General features: G+C 40.9%; 1 protein-coding gene across 6 annotated transcripts in view; it reads right to left on the minus strand.

Moving 5' to 3' along the window:
* Positions 1 to 20888, minus strand: part of RIPOR2 (RHO family interacting cell polarization regulator 2) — a 103101-nt gene that overhangs the window by 73845 nt on the left and 8368 nt on the right. The window contains exon 1 of one of the 6 annotated variants that reach the window (XM_061593663.1): positions 9631 to 9711. The exons of 4 other annotated variants lie outside the window; for them this stretch is intronic. The gene's annotated coding sequence lies outside the window, so the exon portion shown is untranslated. Of the gene's footprint in view, positions 1 to 1168; positions 1199 to 9630; positions 9712 to 20888 lie in introns of those variants that run through there. One more of the 6 variants, XM_061593693.1, reaches the window with a different exon arrangement.

Below are 20888 nucleotides of genomic sequence, written 5' to 3' on the forward strand. Positions count from 1 at the left end.
ACTTTTAACATCTGAAAGCACTCTATAAATGCTAAAAGCGTACATAATATGTAAGCTAAAAAATGGTTTCCAATTCTGGTTTGTGCAAGACATCATTTGTCCAGTCTGGCTGTAAGTGCAAACTTTGGTTTGCAGAAACAAGGAAGTGGAAGGAGGGAATGAAAGTGCATGAGAGGAAGAGGAAATGTGCAAACTCAAAGCATGGATGTGAATAACCAGGCAATGTTTTGCCACTTTGATCCTAACAACACAATCTCCAGCACATACATCTCTCACAGCTGAGGAGTCATCTAATCCCAACATTTGATAAAGCCCTTTCTGTTGAACGTGTTTCTGCAGTTTGCTTTCATGATAACCTTCTCTTCTGATAAGGGGGGCGGCTGGACCTAAATAGTCCTATAGTCCCTGCCCCTTACGCTGCACGTCATGCTGACGTCACAGGCGCGATGCGCAACGCTGCCCCATTAACAGATGGGGGCAGCGTCTTCACCCCCACCTGCAATCATGCCCCGCTCGTCAGCTGCGCGGCGAGCGGAGCTTCATTTCTGGTACAGAAAAGTGGGGCCTATTTTAGGTTAGCAGCACGTAGGGCAGGCCTCTCAACCTTTGTCTAATGTAGTTAATCTGTGTAAAGCAAGCACTTTCCTGTGAACAATGAGACTGTAAGTAGGTGACTGTGTCTGTCACTTAACATCCACTTACTTTAGGTATCTGGAACTCCTATACTGTAAAAGGCTTAGAGAAAGAGCATATATTATCATAAACTTCACAGACTGCACCGGTTCTAAAAAACTATCCATTTTAATTTTCTGCTTCTTCTCAAACAAGAAGTAAACATGGCCTGTATCCTTCACATTAAAAGATGTATTTTGTAGTTACAGTGGGACAAAATCAGTGAGCAACCCTTATAGCAAAATATAAACACTATGAGAAATTTTAAAATACCAATTGCATATTTGCATAACTTTTGTTTTTTGAGGAAAAATCCAAAGGGGGGCACCAATTTTAGCAATTTTGAGATCACACAAAATTCATTTAAGTTGCCAAGACAAAGTAGAAGCTTTAAAGCTGTTTTAAGCAATTTCTATTTCTGAACTTTCACCATAATGTCATGATAGTTGAACTGCTAACCCTTCTTTTTGGTGTTTTGAAGGCTGGCATTACTTACCTCTACGTTCAGCAAGAAATTGTGCATTTAGTGTGGTGGTGCTGGGTTATGGAACTCTACCTAGTGCAATCAAGCTGGCAATCATCTGTAATGAGCTTCAGGTGCCAACTTGGTTTTTTCATCAAGTCTTCTTACCAAAATGATTTATAGCTTTTATAGCCTTCTTGTCAGATGATCCATTTTTGTATTTCTGTTTCTTTAACATATTGTGCTTGATATTATTTGTTACTTGTTTTAGTTTTAACTAAGACTATCTACACGTGGATATATCTTTTAGGAGAACATCCTGGATTGTATCCAACATTAGTCATACTCACAGTAGACCCACTGAAATTAATAGACATAATTAACTTAGGTCCATTAATTTTAATGGATCTACCCTGAGTATGACCAATATTGGATATAACTCCTCATGTTTACACATAGCTTGATGAATTGAAGGCCTTGCTACCTGCTGGTTCATATGAAACATCTGCCATATAGAAGTTGCTTTCAATTGTGCTCCATGTTAGGTATCTCCACATTACAAGCATTTTCTGAATATTGGTACATCAATACATGTAATGGCTTATAGAATCATAGAATTATAGAGTTGGAAGGGGCCTATAAGGCCATCGAGTCCAACCCCCTGCTCAATGCAGGAATCCAAATGAAAGCACACCTGAAGGGGGCTGTCCAGCTGCCTCTTGAACACCTCCAGTGTTGGAGAGTTCACCATCTCCCTAGTTAATTGGTTCCACTGTCGTACCGCTCTAATAGTTAGGAAGTTTTTCCTGATGTTGTCAAAATCTGGCTTCCTGCAACTTGAGCCCATTATTCCATGTCCTAAATTCTGGGACGATCAAGTAGAGGTCCCAGTCCTCCTCTGTGTGGCAACTTTTCAAGTACTTGAAGAATACTATCATATCTTCCCTCAGTCTTCTCTTCTCGAGGCTAAACATGCCCAGTTCTTTCAATCTCTCCTTAGAGGGCTTTGTTTCTAGTCCCCTGATCATCCTTGTTGCCCTCCTCTGAACCTGTTCTAGTTTCTCTGCATCCTTCTTAAAGGGCTGTGTCCAGAACTGGACACATTACTCAAGATGAGGCCTAACCAGTGCCAAATACAGGGGAACCAATACTTCAAAGTACCAATACATTTGCCTTTTTGCAGCCACGTCACATGGTTGGCTCATATTCAGCTTGTGATCAACAACAATCCCAAGATCCTCCTCGCATGTATTATTGCTGAGCCAAGTATCTCCCATCTTATAACTGTGCATTTGGTTTCTTTTTCCTAGGTGTAGAACGCTGTACTTATCCCTGTTAAATTTCATTCTGTTGCTTTCAGCCCAATGCTCCAGCCTATCAAAGTCCCTTTGAATTTTGTTTCTGTCTTCCAGGGTATTAGATATCCCTCCCAATTTTGTATCATCTGCAAAGCATCCCCTGCACCTTCTCTTCCATGTCATTAATAAAAACGTTAAAGGCACTGGGCCCAGGACCGAGCAGTGCATTACCCCGCTTGTTACCTACCCCCAGTTTGAGAAGGAACTATTGATAGGCACTCCTTGAGTCTGATTTTGTAGCCAACTGTGGATCCACCTGATGTTGTTCCATCCAGCTCACATTTAGCTAGCTTGCTAATCAGAATGTCATGGGGCTCATGTCAACGGCTTACAGATCAAATATTTGTTCCATAGCACCTCAAACCTACACAAAGGGTTGTGTTGCCAAAATACTCTGGCCTCAAAGCAATCAGATTTTTAACATAAACCAATTTTTAAATTTATTTTGTATTTTTTATTTAAAAAACAGAGAAATTCAGGGTCTCTTTCTGAAAATAACCTGGTTTAAAATTAACTCAAAATTTAATACAAACAAGCTGGATTCTTGTATTGAGCACGGGGCTGGACTCAATGGCCTCATAGGCCCTTTCAACTCTACTGTTCTATGATTCTATGATCAAGATTATACCTATAATCTCTTAATACTAAATCCAATAATTGTCTGTTACATGCATTGTGCCTTCTTGGACATAATGTAAATGATGGTTTAATTAAGGTTTGTGAATGGGCCTGCATAAGTCATGAGCTGATGCACTCTGGCACAGCCATGAGGAGATTGGTAGATTGGTAGATTCCATTTCCAGTTTTTAAAATGTCTGCACAAGCTTGTTCTCTCCATTCTCCTTCTCCAGTGTAACTGCAAGAAGACTGGAAGTATGTACTTGTTTTAAACTAACTGCAGTTTGTCTTTTTGTTGTAATTGGAGACGGTGGTTAATGAAACCATGGCTTGATCTTGGCTTGCTCAGACAAACCACAGTTTAAGTTAACCATAGGTTGTCCTAGTTCAGACAAAATGACAAATGGAAGCAGTTTCTAGAAGCTGTTCTAGTGGAGGAGAAGGAAGGGGGGAAGTGTATGAGCCTAACTATGGTTTAGCATTACATCTGAATGCTCCCATATTGTCTGAACACAGGCAACTGTTGTTAGTTTAAACTATAGTTAGTGCAAACAAGCCAAGCTGAAACAATGGTTTATTATCCTGGCTTTCTACTAACTCTAGCTGAAACTTACCAAAGTACACCAGAGTTTAAATGTTATGAGGAGCTCCAGGGGGGTTAAAACTGTGCCAGGTAAGGAAAGGGGGAGAGTATGTGAGCCTGAAGCTCATGGAGGCTTGTTTATGTAATGCTAAACTATAGTCTAACATCAGGTCTGAACTAGTCCACTGCATGTGAAAGCCTGCCTTCCAGTGTAAAAGGCCCGGGCCGGCACCAGGCATGACTGTGCCCTTGGGAACTAGCCTGCCCTGGGCCTGCAGTGCCATAGCCCAATACCCCAATACAGGTGGCACAGGGCTAATAAACCTGCCCATGTGCCCCACTTACCTCTTTTGACATGCGAATGACATGCCCACATCATGCCTGCCATCAACCAAGATGGCCCCTTAGGGAAGCCTCCCTGCCATCTTGGGTGATGGTAGGCACAGCGCACATGGCATTCACACTGACGAGAGAGGTAGGTGGGGCATGCATACAGTCTTATTGAAGCCTGTGATGTCTGTATTGCAGGGGTGCCTGGGAGCTCCCTTTCCACAATCCGCAGCAGGATCAGATTGTAGGACCCAATGCTGCCGTGGATCATGGAACAGGAGTGCCATCCTCCCACCCTAAGAATGGGCCTTTCAGGGGCCCATCTGGGCTGTAGGGGCCCTCGGCCAGGACCCAACCTGGCCGCCCTCTGGCGCCAGCCCTGTAAGAGGCTACGCCTCTATTGCATATATGTGTCTAACTGAAGCCCAATCAGCCCTTTTAACAGGGAAAAGCCACTTTCCATGGGAGCAATCAGAAGCAGAATGGAATATATACAGGAATACCCAGCTATATGGACCTTCACTTTACGGACACTTGTGAGTACGGACATACTTACAGTAGCACCATTCCCGTTTACATACTTCGCTTCGCAAGAACGGACACTTAACCTTTGGTTGTGGCCTGTTCTTTCGGTGGGGGGTGGAAAGAGATGCGACCGCGAATCAGCTGGGAGGAGCGGTCACGATCAGCTGAGAGGCACGGCAGTGCAGCAGCAGAGGCTTTGAGGCTCTGCATGAAGGAGAGGTGGCACAGTAGCGGCGCAAGTGAAAAAAGGTAGTGCTTCACTTTAAGTACATTTTCGGTTTACGTACTCGCTCTGGACCCATTGCGTACGTTAATGCAGGTATTCCTGTACTAACATTTTCCTGCCTGCTACTTCTCTGCTTCAGTTAGCCCGCTCACAATTAGTTCCCACTACTCATGGGGTTTTCGTCGTGAGCCCCGTGGACTGGGTGTGCAGCGATGAGGACAAGAAGCAGGAGCCAGACTTGGACTTGGGGGAAGGCACTAGTGACGTGCCTCCAGATGCATCTGAGCTTGAAGGCTCCCGCGCCGCTGACAGTGACAGCTCCATCCTTGTAGATTCAGTTACCACTAAGGAAGCACTGCCCAGTCAGGAAGTTGTCTCTCCACCTTCCCTTCATCCCCCTTCCTCACTCACCCTGATGCCACTGCCATGCAGCCCCCCTCCTAAGGAGGATCTTGCTGAGGTAGTCCAACTGCCCTCAAGTCAGACACACAGGCTGTGGCGCCAGAGAGCCCAAAGGGTTCCCACTATCCATCTGAGGAGGAGCGCTCATGTGTGCATATACTCCCAACAGTGACACTTTCCTCACGCAAGTAGGGAGCCCGCCCATCCTTGCTTAAGGCTGGTAAGGAGGTGTGTCTAATCACTGCGATGTCTTAGCGCAGTGTAGCTGTGCCTAGCTATTCCTAGTAATGATTCTGAATCCTGTGTAATTTGTAAACTGATGTATGAAGCTCTCCAAACGGAAACTTTCTATTTAATCTGTTAAAGAAAAGCACACCCATGTGTCTGCATCTGTCTTCGACCGGTTCAAGCAGGAGTTTTAAATGTTTGTTTCTCTCCTCTCACTACATGGAGGTCAGATGCAGTATATCTTCTGCACTCCACAAAAATTTCTTTCTTTCTTTTGCATTTTTCTCATAGGAGATTTTTCTGGCTAAATTGAAGTCCATAGTAATGTACTGGTATTAGCAAGAGGAAAACCTTGCCTTTAGCTGCAATTCAAGCTCTTTGAATGATATGAGATGAGTGGAGAGTAATGAAACCAAGCAAACATGACAGAAAAACCTTGAGTTATTTGGCTTGCATTTTTAAAAGGGGGGGCAGAATGCTCTGCACTTCACTGAGAGAACCATCTAGCAAACATAGGTTGAGACTGACATTACAGCTGTTTCAGCAGAGCTTCTGCACTTCCCAGTCGACTTCGAGGAATGCCTTGCCTGTGCATGCTTGAAGGGCAGCGCTACATTCAAGTTTTTCATTGCCTGTTTTCAGCTGGGTTTTTTTTTTGCTGGTTCAATGCCCACAAACACAAAGAGACTATATTCCAAAAAGAACAGCTTAGCACGGCAAATGAAAAATAACCCCAACAAACTGTTCACAAGTGAATGGTATTCCTTGCCTCTGCAGTATGCAAAGCATTCTCTCTCTCTCTCTCTCTCCCCCCCTCACTTTGGTTCCATGGGATTTTATTGCATTTTAAAATAAAGTTAAAACTATAGGCAAGAAAAGAGAACATATATAGCAATACAACAAGATCACTGAAGAAACAAACCCACTGATTACAATCCTTAATATATAATAGAGATACTAGCGTAAAAACACCCTAAGAATGAAGCTCCTTATTGGAAGACTAGATATATATTATATAACATGTATAAGTTATTAATATAAGACATATAATTGTCAGGAAAAATTTAGGCATCTGCATTAGAATTTAATCAAAAGTTTGAAGCGCTTCCACACAGGAAATAAATGGAAACCGTGATGCCAAAATACCTGTTTTTACATTAGGATCCCTTGCTTGCTGTACTTTCTGAGAAAGTTTGTACATAATCATATCTCCCAAATTTTCTCTTATTCATAATTTTGGAAGAAATGGCAGACAAGTCAAATGCGTATATTCTTTTTAATTCAATCTCTCCAACTTCTCAAGTGCAAGAAGCCCCTGATGTGTCATCTGCTTAACCCTTGCAGAAATGATTTTGCCTCTTATTTAGAGTTCAGTGCAACAAGCAGCAATGAAGAGAGGCTGCTGATGTAGGTAAATGATCGCAGTGTCAGTAGTTCCACTCAGCTTGGTATAACATGAAGATCTGTCAACACGTATGAAAGACCATGCTCAAGGCTGCGCTTCTGAGCTGTCACTTTGAATGTTTTGTCTTTTAAAGCAGCAGAGAATGGAATAATTGCAAAACTACAATTTACAGTATGTGGATATAATAATCTGCTTTATGTTTACTTCAAGTTTTTTATTTTTATTTTTTGCCAGTAGTCCCTTTAACAGAGGATCTTAAAGAGCTTTACAAGTATTACTGATCCCAAGAATTATTGAGCAAGGGTAGAAATGTTCAGGATAGAACATCTGAACAACTAATGCCAGTATAACATCACAAGATATTACTTCAGTTTATGGTGATATTGTAATGCTGCAGGTAGTTATGCCAGCGGTAGTAGGCACACCACCAGAGCTAACATCTCCTGGTGTTCAAAATTTTTTAAGAGGAACAAACATGCCTTTTTCTTGCTTTTCTGCTACCCAACGTTGCTTTTCTGCTACTCAAAACTAAGTTCCGATTTCTTCATTGACTAGTTATCTTGAAAGAGGATTTTGGGGGACAGATACTCAGAAATGTTTACCCTAGTTCTGCCATTAACTTTGAATGGCTGTCAGTGGACAGTGGGCCAAATCTTTTCCAAAGTGGCCTGCCAATAATCCCAGCTCTCTTCCCCCACAGTACCCTCATTTCCATGCTACTGTGGGGATGGAGAGTGCAGAGAACATGTGGTTCAAGCAAGAAAAAAAAGAATATCCTTCCTCTACCTGGCATGCCACCAACTTTCTCTTTTATCATTTTCATCAAACTGTTTCCATTCAAGAGAAGAAAGGAGAGACAGGAGCACAAGAGTGAGAGAAGAAGGGGGCCTTCCTTTTACTTGTGTGCCCCTGTTCTGGTCTCTCCTTCCTTGTCATCCTGCCAAGCTGAAGTTCAGAATTAATTGGAGGAAGAGAGGAATGGCCATATGACTTCATGGCACTACGGGGGTTGGATTTGGCCCAGGGACCAACAGTTGCCAACCCCTAGCTTAAGGCAAGCCCTGCATATAAATCAGAAAGGGGTAGCATAGTAACCTCTAACACAGCAGTGTGTCTCAGCCTGGTCTGCCAGTCAGCGTAAAACAGTTTCTCTAAGTGGAAAAGAACTTTCTCCCTTCCCATTCCATCCCCAATGAGCACATCCCTGCCTTTGTTTATTCTGAAAGGCAGGTATGGTCCTGAATCCTAATTAGCTGTGGGCAACTACAAGAATAATGTTTCTAATTGGGACTGCTCTTTGCTGAGGTCTCCTGGAGTGTGGCAGACAGTAGCTAAATAATGCGAAAACAATGCTTTCAGATATGCAGCTTGAAAAGTAGAAGACAACTGGCATTTGGAATTATACATGGTGATAGTGGCTATAACCACCACCCAATATTTTCTCAAAGGAGCAGAATGGTCAGTCACAGAGCAAAATAGTCACAGGATTCAAATATCATGTACGCAGTTCATTTAAAAGTAAATAATGCTGTGACTCTACTGCAGCACAACGCATTTGCTTTAATTTTGCTCAGATGTTCTCCTCTAGCTGAATGGGAAAAAGTACAGAAAGCTTTTATCCATAAAGTAATTGCTTGTTTGGACAAAACCTAAGGAAAGCCTGAAATGTTTCCTGGATGGATGATTTAAAAAATTCCATTCAGTGATAACACAATTCATATATTTCCCCCTAGGAAAGCACCCTGATTTTCAGAGAAAGTACAGTATACTGAAGAGACTCTTCAAAGACAGGGGAGGGCACAATCCACTGAGATGTTCTCCTGCTCAAACCCTGCAGGAGCTTGAGCAGGAGAGTCTTTTAGTGACTTGAGCTCAAAATGTATAACTGTGGAAAAGATTGCTATAAGCTCCTTCAAATCCCTTCAGTGTGCTCCTGCTAATGACAGAGTTGTCAAGGGGCACTGGAGTGCTATGATAAGTGCCAGCTTTATGAACTTGTAAAAAGCCAAACAAAACAGGGTCTGTCAATAACATTTACAGGACTCTAACATTCCAAAGTCAGGAACAAGCCTTTCCACTCAAGGATAGCCCTTAAAATAAGGGGCATCTGGCAACCCTGCAATGGGCTGAAACAACAATTGATTTTTATCAGTGCAGATGGGAACATTACTGCTGAAGACAAAAAAAGTACAGTCTTGATTACTACATCATTTGGATTTCAAATATTCGTTTTCCTTTTTCACATGGTAGCTGTGCTCTCAGGCAAAATGGCTTACAGAAACAGGCTAGCATTCAACATGAAAAAGACAACTTTGCTGAACTCTGCAGAATCTGTTCACATTACTGGCTTCAGTGTTACACACTTACTATATATTTCCATATCAATAAATATATCTATATTTTATTCCCTTAACATGCGCGTTCTTGCTCAGAACGCTCATCAGATTCAAGATGCTGCTACATTTGAAACCGAATCATCTTACTAAAGATTTGGGAAAACAATTAAATCAATAATATCTCACTCTAGTACAGAGCTTATATCAGTCAACACAACTGTTGTGTTACCATGCCTCACAGCTTAATAGTGACAATATTTTCACACTTTAACAACAATTTCTTTACAGCAATTGACATCAACATGCTGCAAAGAATCAGTGTTGAACTGAACTATTCTGTAATAACTTTACGATCAGGAACAGATGACACAAAAAATCACAGCAGCACAGGACAATATCCAACACTACAATATTTGGAAGAAACACGCGACGATGTTAGTCCTCATGAGTCAGAAAATTAAAGGGGGAGGGAAAAAGCACCCACCTAAATGCACAGATTCACACTCATAGTAGGGAAGTTGAACACACTGGTTTGTAACCCCAAAGTTCTTCTACAGTCGATCCTCATAACAGCAGCAATAGGACCTGAGGAGCAGTCTGTACTGCTCTGTTATGCCGTGTACTATGTGCAGGCAGTAGCGGCTTAGTTAGTGTTTCTGATTTAAAGAAGGGGGAAAAAGACGGCGAGGGGAGGTGGAGCAGAGAGAAAGAGCAGCAGTTACCAGCTTGGGCTCAGTCATTAGCTGGTCTGACTCACTCTTCTGCCAGCAGAAGCATCCGTGATTCTATTACCCTGGTAAAGTTACAGTAGAGAGGGAGGGAGGGAGGGAGGGAGGGAATGTGTGTGTGTGTGTGTGTGAGAGGGAGACAGGGAGGGGTGGTTTTCAGTATCTGACTCCAGTGTCATCTGTGCTGAGACTATAGGGATCAGTGGTGAACAGCTGCTTGTCAGAGACTTAACAAGCTGCTATAGGTGAGGAGGGCTTTCCCTTTTCCCTTCATTTGATCACTCTGGCATTCTTGTTTCCTCCACAAATATTTATGTAATGCAGTCACCCATGCCTCAGGGGAGACATGAGTTTATTTTTTACACAGTAGTGAGAGTGAATGCCATGGCAATCTGACAGGTTCAGTTTCTGACACATTGTTGTTACACAGTGTGAACAATTATTTCAAGCCTTCCTTATGTCCAGTTCTATCCATTTGGGAGTGGGATTGGTCAGTGGGTACAAAAACAGAGGCTGAATGTTCATCTATGTGTGGATATTTGTAAGCACTGCATTACTCTCAACAGTATGAGCTAAAAATAGTTCTGTTGAATGCTAAAGAGTAACAGATTTATAGTGACATAAGTATTGGTGGATTAGAAGCCAGAAGGCTGCCCATGAAGGAATGTGGCCCTCACCACTGCCCTAATGCATCTATTCCATCATTACTGATTATAGGACAACACAGACATCTCCAGTTCCATCGGACCAAACTAGTTAGAGAAATAAGCAAGTGCATTGAATAAACAGAAGAGCTCAACAATATGAAAGCATCTTCATGGGGGAGGGGAATGCAACCTTTCTAAATAGTGGTTTGAAAACTGTTCACCCTTTTAATCTACAATCAGGGTGCAGGAAAATGCAGTATCTCCATACAAAAAAGTGCATCCTTTTGAGAAAACATGGAAACTGTGTGGATCAGCCCATACCAGTTGTGAAGGATGCACACATCCTTTTAAAATGTACAGACAGGGTGACAAGGAAAGCAATGGGTACCTGATTCCATGATTTTTAAAGGAACAAAAATACCATTCCCTTCATGAATTATGCATATTTTGATTTCATCCTGATACAAATTTTGAGTGTATAGTGTTGAAAAACACAAGCCTTTCCCACAGCTTTGCTGCCCAACTCTCGGCAGAATAATCCTCAGCATGATAATACTTATCTGTCAATATTATAATAGTGACTGGCAATAGTAAAGACAACTACCCTTTCCTACTGCTATGACTTTTTTTTACTCTCTCATTTTTATGTTTCAACATTGGAGGCTGCAGGTTCTAACTCTCCTATGCCAGAGTGTTCATCTAGTCAGACTTAAAAGGGGAGGGGAGGGGGAAGTAGTAGCAAGTACTCACTACTTGTGCACAGTATATTAAACTGCTAGCAAGGAAAAGGGAGCTACAGAGTCTCACTCAAGATTGAAATATGGGTGCAACATACTTGAACGTGAATAATTTTAGTCCTGACCTACTCTTATCCTGTCATTGAAAAGCACCACTTCCATCAGCACAAAAAAGTTTAGCTTGACTTGTTTTTGTGGGCCTGGTGGATGGTTGTGAGACTAGAAATTCTGCTAACTTGACATATAAAAGTATACTGTATTTTTGATTGCTGCTTGTGCACCTGACACATCAATTTGCAATTAGATTTTTACAGTATGCATTTCAACATGTACAGACTTTTCCTGGGTTTACATCTTTAAGAAAGCTTTGGGGTGCTAATAACTGCTCTTCTTTCTACCTTGTATATATATTCCACTGAAATTAGCTCACATCAGCTCATAGAGTCATAGAACAGCAGAGTTGGAAGTGGCCTATAAGGCCATTGAGTCCAACCCCCTGTGCATGATATAAAAGCTATCACCGGGGAACTTTTCAATATAGTTTTGTAGTAACCAATGTAGAAAAACAGTACCTCCAATTTCATCCTGGCTTTAGTTAAATCCCCCCCAAAGAATCAATGAAATAATCATTCATTTCACATGTGTCTTGTTTTGCTAATTCAGTAGAAAATGCCAGAGAATGCTGCCTCTCTCCACAATTAGACAGGCATAAAAGCTTATATTGTATTGCTAGTGTGATAGTGCTACTATACCTATGAATTATTCACTCTATTGAAGTGTAATCTGCCATTGCATTAAAAATAGGGCACCCAGGATGCAGCCAAGTACAAATCACATAAGAAGAAGCACAAAAGCAAGATTTGCCTTGGGCAAATGAAGGAAAGCAAACAACACCAATCTGTGTTACAATTAATTCTGGATTGAATTACATTCACACAAACGGACTCTTCTTCACTAACATTACTAAACACAATATGAATGTTTTGCATCTATTAACTCTTCAAACAATCACATGGGTGCTTAAAAGCATGCTATGCTCAAATCTTCTAATCTGTGTGGCTATCTCTCAACTCTCTTGCAATTTTCAGTCGGGGTGAGCATTGAGGTCACATGCGCAAAGCATCATTTCCCATGCAGGAACAATTTGTAATAATGCTCATGAAAATGTGGGGAATGTGCAATGGGGATGGGAGAGGCATGGGAAATGTATGTTAACATCCACAATAATAACTATAATAATATCATTTTTAATTACTGCAGACAATGTTTTTGTTTATACCCTAGCCTACCCACAATTGTAACATTACAAAATGAAATTGACACTCAAGTTACATAAATTATAATGCAATAAACACACACTCAATATACACACACATACATGTACACACTGAAAAGGGTCACACTAAATCAGGAGTGGAGAACCTTAAACCATTAGATGTTGGACTCCAGCCAGCATGAGCAAAAGTCAGGGGATGATTTGAGCTGTAGTCTAGCAACATCACGAGGGCACCAGATTGGGGAATTCTAGTGTAGAATGGGGGTAAAGCAGCCTTTCCCAACCAGTGTGCCTCCAGATGTTGTTGGACCACAACTCCCATCTTTCTGACCATTGGCAATGCTGGCTGAGGCTGATGGGAGTTGTGGTCCAACAACATCTGGAGGCACACTGGTTGGGAAAGGCTGGGGTAAAGGCTGAGGTATACTAGCACATCTGGGAGAAAGAAGTCCTGTCATTTATTTGCTAGTTTTCTACATGCTGCCAGGAGTTTTTAATACAGTGACCATTTACAAATATGCCCCCCACCTCTCCAGAGTTCTTTGTTCCACTAATGTGTGGAATGGCTGTAAGAGGTAGGCAGTAGCCCATTGGGAAGGTTAGAATCCCTGGCATGCAGATTTCTAGACAGAACTGCTACCTCTGCTTTGGGCACACTCACCACCAAAATGTCACATTTGAAAGACATTTTCCATTCTGATTTCTATTACTGACTATCAACCATATCAAGAGATACTTCAAAATAGACAGACATGGATTTAAGTGGACAGAAATATTAATGATCTACAAAGCAAGCATATTGTTTTTCGAGCACTGGTTTATTTTCCCTTAAAAATCGTAAAACTTGCAAATAATGCACTCTGTGCTACTAGCCATTCTTATGTACTATTTCCCTCAACACCACCCTTTTTATTATGGCAGAAGAAAAGAACTCAGAAGTGGGTTTGACAGAGCTGTACATTCCAATTTCTCATAATGCTTAGCAACCAGAACAGGCTGAGCAGTGTGTGTGTGTGAAAGAGAGAGAGAACGTTAGTTCTGTGTTCTCTAACTAATACAGTAAGCCTAAAAGCATCTGGAAACCTGTTAGGTTTTATTGCAACAGTCTAAAGAGATAAGTGCAAAAATTATCAATGAAAGGTAATAATCAGATCTACTATGGGTAGTATTTCATTACCCATACTCAGTGACCCACTGAAACCAACGGACTTCTTCTTCTTTGTAAAAAACAGAGAAAACCATTCCAGTATGTGCTAATAAGCTTTCAGGAGGACTTGTGCCGTAGATATAAATGTCTTGCACTCTGCCTGAATAAACCAGGGTTGTGTGTGTATTCTAACCACATAGATGAACACAGCATATAGAATGTATGTGAATTCAGGCACAGAGATTCTGGTTTAAAATAAATTCTGGTTAGTTTAACAAGCCACCTTCCTAACTCATAGCCTGATGCTGACTTGTTACGAAATTGTTCAGTTTGTTTAAAACCAGGATCCCTGGTTTGAATATCATGCTAAACTGAGATTTCTTAAGAGTGAAACTTAATTCTGGCACACTGTCCTGCCAGCTGTGTGGGAAGAAGAGAGGGGAAGGAGGAGCATGCAAGCTTGACCACTACAAAAAACCCTGATCCGCAACGACAAAAAAAAGCGAATTAATAGGAAATCTGGCATCAAATGCAAATTTTGCAAAATTCAAGCACATCTCTAGTGTAAGCTATTTAAAATGCCACATCATTTGTTGCCTGGGTAAGCTGGTATGCATGAAGGATATTTTGTTCTCTGCACATGTCTGGGAATGCTAGTGTGCAGATAACAATTTTTGCAGGCCGTTACAAGGCAATATGAAATATGCTCACGATGAGCACACACATCCAGTGTCATATCGGATCAACAGGTTTTGTAGTGCTTCAAATACTTACAGAGACTGTTTAATCAGAGTACACTGGCATAAGTATGCACACACAAGCAGTGACTGCCTCAATCATACCATCCTCAACAGTCTTAAAAAACTACTCCAGTCTGGGTATCAATAAACCTGGCTCAAAATAAATACATTTAAAAATATTTCACAAATAATGATTAAAAGATTAACTGTCTTGGTATGAAAATGGAAATGGACTGCCTTCAAGTCGATTCCGACTTATGGCGACCCCATGCATAGGGTTTTCATGGCAAGCAGTATTCAGAGGGGGTTTACCATTGCCTTCCTCTGAGGTTGAGAGGCAGTGACTGGCCCAAGGTCACCCAGTGAGCTTCATGGCTGTGTGGGGATTCGAACCCTGGTCTCCCAGATCGTAGTCCAACACTCAAGCCACTATGCCACACTGGCTAAGCATATTATATATGTTAATTGGCTTACCAATGGCAGAATGTCTGTGTTATCAACAACTATTTTGTGAATTATATAATTATCACTTGCTTGTGCTTTTCTGAAGTGGACTGTAGTCCCCAAGAGTTTATGTTGCAATACATTTGTTAAGAGTCTTTGTTTTCACTGCAAGAGAGTAAGGCTGCAACCCAATACATGTCTACTCAGAAGTAAGCCCCATTGGGTTCAATGGGACTTACTCCCAGGTAAGTGTGTATTGGATTGCAGCCTAACATGTCTAATCTAGGTATAGATTTCCCCAACTGGTTCAGTATTATAACTGATTGAGGCCTCTTACCACAACAATAGTGTTCAAGGAGGCAAAAAATTGTGCTAAGCTTTTTTACTATGCCATCTCCACCAGTAATGTTTCTACAATTAGAACTCTCTTATGTAGAAAAATGGAATCTAATTAACTAATTAACACACTTACCTAAGAGTAAGTCCCATTGAACCCAATGGAGCTTGTTTCTGAGAAGACATGCATTGGATTGCAGCCTAAGAAAGTTTTTTTTAGCTGCTGAGCTAATTATAATGTAAGATGCTGCTTAAGATTATTATGGAAGACTTTTTTTATAATCAGCTATAAAAACACATCAATAAATAACACAATTGCTTTACATCTTCATTTTTGTAAGTCCACTCAGGCCTGTTTCCACAGCCGGGAAATAAGAAGAGCAGAAGAGGTTGCAGAGTAAAACTGGATTTATTCTGTGGCCTGCTTATGTTAAATCTACTTGCTTCTCAGGATTTTAAATCAAAAGCTATTTTTTTTAAAAAATGGGAACATTCTTACAAAAGATTGAGACCAATGGGGATCTGGAAACACACTTTAATTACAACCCTCAAGAAGGCATCCCTGTGTTACAATATGATGGGCACACATGATGGACATCTCTTCATGCATTATATTACAAGATGGGTAAAATGGGGATACAATGATTTTGCAGCTGCCAAAAGATGACCAGAAACTTAAGAACAATGAAAAGAGAAGGGGGTATCCCTAACCATTTCATTACTATCAAATCTCTGGTGAAATCCCTCGAGACTTGAAAATTTAATATTTTCTTCAGTCCTTCCAGGGTTTTTTTTTTTTTAAAGAGATGGTATTTTACAGCAGAGATATAAAGTTATGCCTTTTTCTTTTTTTAAAAAGTAAATTAATCCTATGTAACAGAACTACCATATTGTACACAATATTCCAATTATGTGACGTCATGGAATCTTGTGGTGAAAAAGGGAAGGGGATGGAGAGAATTGCAAAAGGATTTTACTAGAATTCAACATAGCACAGAACTAGTTGCACAATTTGTAATTTTGTTACTTTGCAGGAGAGGAAGGGGAAAAAAGCAAGCAAGAGTGCAACTATACATTACACCATCACTGCAGTGTACGTAAGCTACATTGCATATTATATTTTTGGTTTTCTCAGACAAGATTCCCCACTGCAGCCAAATATTGGGAGATGCCATGATACATGCTATCATTTTATTTTGTCTGTTACATGTGGTAAATGTTTTTAATGAACATGCTTCCATTTTAGACACAATGTCAGGTGGAAGGCTCCAAGACGAACTCATGTGAAAAATACCAACTGCAAACATATGGAGGAGTGTTCGTAAGAACTATTTATCATGTGAAATTGAAGAGGCAATGATGACTTTACCACAATGAAAGTGAATATGTGGAATTTGGTTGTCAGATACCTCACAGTTGGTGGGCAAAATTAAAAACATGCCAAGAATGGAGAAATTAACTTTTTCATTTCCAGCATCTTCTTGTTGCTGTGCTTCTCTCCCTCTCTTTCTGTTTCTAGTTCCTTTGGTACTGCCTCTTCTTTTTCTCCTCCAACATTCATAGCACACTTAATCAAAAATGTTGCAGAGTTCCAAGAATCATTTCAGGCACTGAATATTTTGAGGCACAACATTCCTAGCTTCATAAACCGTGGTCTAGGGAGCCGGGAATGAGTGTTGGAACTTCATCCTAAATGGCTTAGGTTCAGGATATCTAAGGGAATGTTCCTCCCATGTGAGCCTGCCTATTCTTTTTTATCTGCTCCAGAGAGGCTATGCTTTGCATCCGTCAGTGGCAGATACATGATGCAGGAAATGACTTTGTGGCCATCTCCAAACTATGGAACTTCCTGCCTAGTATAAAGTTGGCAGGTCTGTCGCCTGATTTGAGGGTACCCTGGGAAAGGTGTCCCCTGCCTCCTCCCCAACACTTCCTGGCAAGCCCCTACCCATGGTGCTTCCTTTGCCTTCCCACCCCCCAAGGTATCTACTTGGCAGGCCCTCCAGTGGGCTGGAGAGAGAGCAGGGGCATCTGGGCAGTGGCAGGGAGATGCTACTGCAGCTGCTCTGCCTGACATTTCTCCCTTCAGGGCAAGGCTCTTGAGACAAAAAAAATGCCATGCTGGCCTGTGCAGGATCATTGCCCCTGCACCCAGTAAGCTTGCAAGGTGGGCCCAGTTTGGTGCTCTGGGGAGATGGCTTCCAGCTTATTTATGTCACCAATTCTATCATTAAATACTGATAATATTATATCTTTGGAAATAAGATCAGCCAATTTAATACAAATCTGATCTAATATACAGATACTACAGATGATAGTATCAAGGGCTGTAGTTTAAAGAAATAAACGAAACAACACCCAAACAATGATTTTAAAAATTGTCTTTATATTACTTTATAAGCAGTAATCAAAAGTCAATTATCTATGCCTAAAATATTATGACTGATGATGTGCTGTTTGAAAAGAATGTCCCAGCAATCTCAGACTAGCGGGAGCTACTCAAAAGGCAAACATTATCAAAATGTTGAACAGATGTTTGGTGCAGGCAGGGACAAAAGCCTAATTGCGTTACATATAATTTAAAATGCCTGGTTCATACCCTACCTAGGGCCTTTGTGAGGTGATACTGTTCCATGACCTCTCCCCTCCGCCATACAGATGGTAAAATGTAAAGAGTCAGGCCTCCACATGAATGCCAGATGACATGGAGGCCAGTTTTGTGACTTCTCCTACCCCCCCCTTTTTTTGAGGGAGACAAATTATATGGACAGCACTCAGCTCAGACACTCCATTTCCATGATGGAAGGGAGGAAAGTATATAATTTCTTCACAATGCAAAGACACCAAGTAATAATGCATGAACCTGGGCAACACTTATAAAGATATCTATTAAAGGCAATTTAAATTTGTGTTCATTTAAAGTTTCTCTCATGGGCCAGACTGTTTTCCAACAAGTGTTAAAAGCAGGAGATAAAGAATGCAGCAGACCTCTTAACTCTGTGGAAAGGCTGTAGAAGAAAGTACATGAGGATGCTGACAAATCAATGGTGGTAGACACATAGAAGAGAAATATAATCTTTCCCCAGAGCTCCAGATTTTTCTCCATGGGCCTATGTTCATCAAGAACTTTAAAATATCTGCTATGAAAAGTATATTCTATAGGAAATTTCTGTTGCCTTGGTGATGTACTAGAGGGCATTTCTCTTTCTTTTCACTCAAGTTCAAGGTGTTCCATCTGCACTTATGTGCCCTGGATTGGGAGATAAACCAAAGGGTAGATAGAATGGCGGCAATGAGCTATGAAAACTTTCAGGACGTCTTGCTCTCAGCCTCCCAACAAGTAGAATACTTTGCAGACTGGGCAGCTTTAGAATCACTGCCAAACAATACATCATTGTAACATTCCAGTGGTTTTGTAGGAGATTACCAGATTGAAAAATGAAATGGACTGACTACCTTCAAGTCGATCCCGACTTATGGTGACCCTATGGATAGGGTTTTCATGGTAAGTGGTATTCAGAGGTGGTTTACCATTGCCTTCCTATGAGCCAGATTATATATATATAAACAAAAATGTAAAAATATGAAGGCGTGTCTGTTAAAATATAGCAGCACTTCTTATAAAATGTTTATAATTTGCAATATTTATTTCAAATATCTATTTTAAACCAGTATCATTATTGAAGGAAATCATTATTAAAGGAAAATGCAAAATTACAAGGGGTGTATGCTTGATGGTGGCATCGTTGTTGGGAGGAGAGGTGTGGGATCCACGTAATTCTAAAGTGCTGAAGTCATTTGAATGAAGCAAAGAGTTTATAAAGGGACAAAAAAGAAGCTGTTTATTAGGAATCAAGATTGTTTAGATACAAATCAGAATATTTTCCACATTCTGCAAAATCACCCTAAATTCTCCCTTGCAAGGTCAATTCAGGGCTTATAATACCATTATAGATTTCTGCAAAGTTTAAATATCTTTAAACTATGGGAAGTTTCAATTCAAAAAATATAACATAGGCTGAAATCCTGAACACTCTTACTAGGGAGTAAGCCTCATTGAACCCAGTGGGACTATCTTCTGAGAAATACAATCATAGGATTGTGTTTTAAGAGAGAAAAAGAAATGCTCCTTAGACTTCAGCTGAAAAATCTTATCAGTTTCTCTAGATTAGTGGTCAGCAACTAATTTTGCTAGAGGATGATTCTGAGAACGAGTTAGTTGGTAGTGGTGTGCTCACCCCCCCTTTCCTCAATGCCACCTACCAGTGAACAAGCTCCTTTGCCATAGTCGCCACTCCTTTCATTCCTTTCTTTTTCACTTCTGAACTGATAGCGGGTAGTAGGGCTGGGCATGAGAGTTATAGGCCAGAGGCCAGAACAATCCAAGCCACCTCATGGATTGCTACACTACACAGTAGGGCCCCACTCATACGGCGGGTTACATTCCAGACCCCCGTCAAAAAGCAAAAACCACAGAAAAGCAGAACTCATTGAATAGAATGGTGTGCGATGCCCGAAAACCACCGTAAAAGCCGAACAAGCACTGTATGAGTGGTGCTTCAGTTTAATTGCGTCTAATTGAGACCACCGCATTAGCAAAGCGCTGTAAAGCTAAGCGCCATAAAGCGGGGCCCTACTGTACAATAAAGTTGGCATCACCTACCTACTAGTAAGATCCTCACAGTTATGAGTATTTGGGTGGTATGATACTATTGGTCGTGTGTGTGTGTGAGACAGTTCCTCTCACAAGACAGATCATCAGAGTTCCTTAGCCTTACCAGTATGCATTTGAGAGAAATATAATGCAAATGAAATATAAACAGAATTCCATTGCATTTTCCCCTTTGCTAATGAAATTGTGAGCACTTCTACCATGTCTGCATTAAAAAATTATGTGGATACTAGAGGCCAGATAAAGTTGTTTTGGGGACAGGAGCTGCCCTGTTACATGTTAATTGATAATTCCTGGTCTTGAGGATTAGAAGAGGCAGGTAGTGCTACTGGGTCATGCAATGTGTTTGACGAACCCTTCAGGGGAAAAAGATGTATATACATTAATAAATTATGTATGATTTTGTGATCACTTTAAAGGGAAAGTCCATTTATTATTTCTGTTATCTATCTGCACATTTTTATATTCCTCCTTAAATCTGTACGCTTGGAATGTTTAGGACATATTTTGTACATTTTAAGCGGCCTCTATTTTCTTAAAACCTTAGGAAATGTTTATGGTCTTTTTGGTCTATGTGTTTGGTCTGTATGTTTATCTTTTATCCCCCAGTGTTCTCATCATGTATTCCATCTGTCTCTGCACTAATTTAAAGTAAAAGTACCCTTCAATGTACTGTCTTAATGCAGTGTTATTTGCACCTTATATTTAAGAAAGAGACCTTAACCTATAAAATACTTACTGAGCTTCAAAGAAGGAGTTTATAACACACAGGGGTGACAGGAGATGCAACTTATAAATTTTTAAACCATACCATCCAAATTCTATGCAATTACAGTCTAATAAATGGCAAAGCAAGAGCTGCATGGCCAAAAAAGCACATCAGCTCTAACCAATAAATTACCTGTGGGGACTAGCAACGGCCCAAAATCCTCTGAAACAGGGACACATAGATGGCCAACTCTTCTGACATTGCTCGTTGCTCATCTGCTGTGCCCATTGGCCTGTGTGTGCTGTG

Source organism: Rhineura floridana, chromosome 1, assembly GCF_030035675.1.
Source record: "Rhineura floridana isolate rRhiFlo1 chromosome 1, rRhiFlo1.hap2, whole genome shotgun sequence".
Classification (NCBI taxonomy): Eukaryota; Metazoa; Chordata; class Lepidosauria; order Squamata; family Rhineuridae; genus Rhineura; species Rhineura floridana.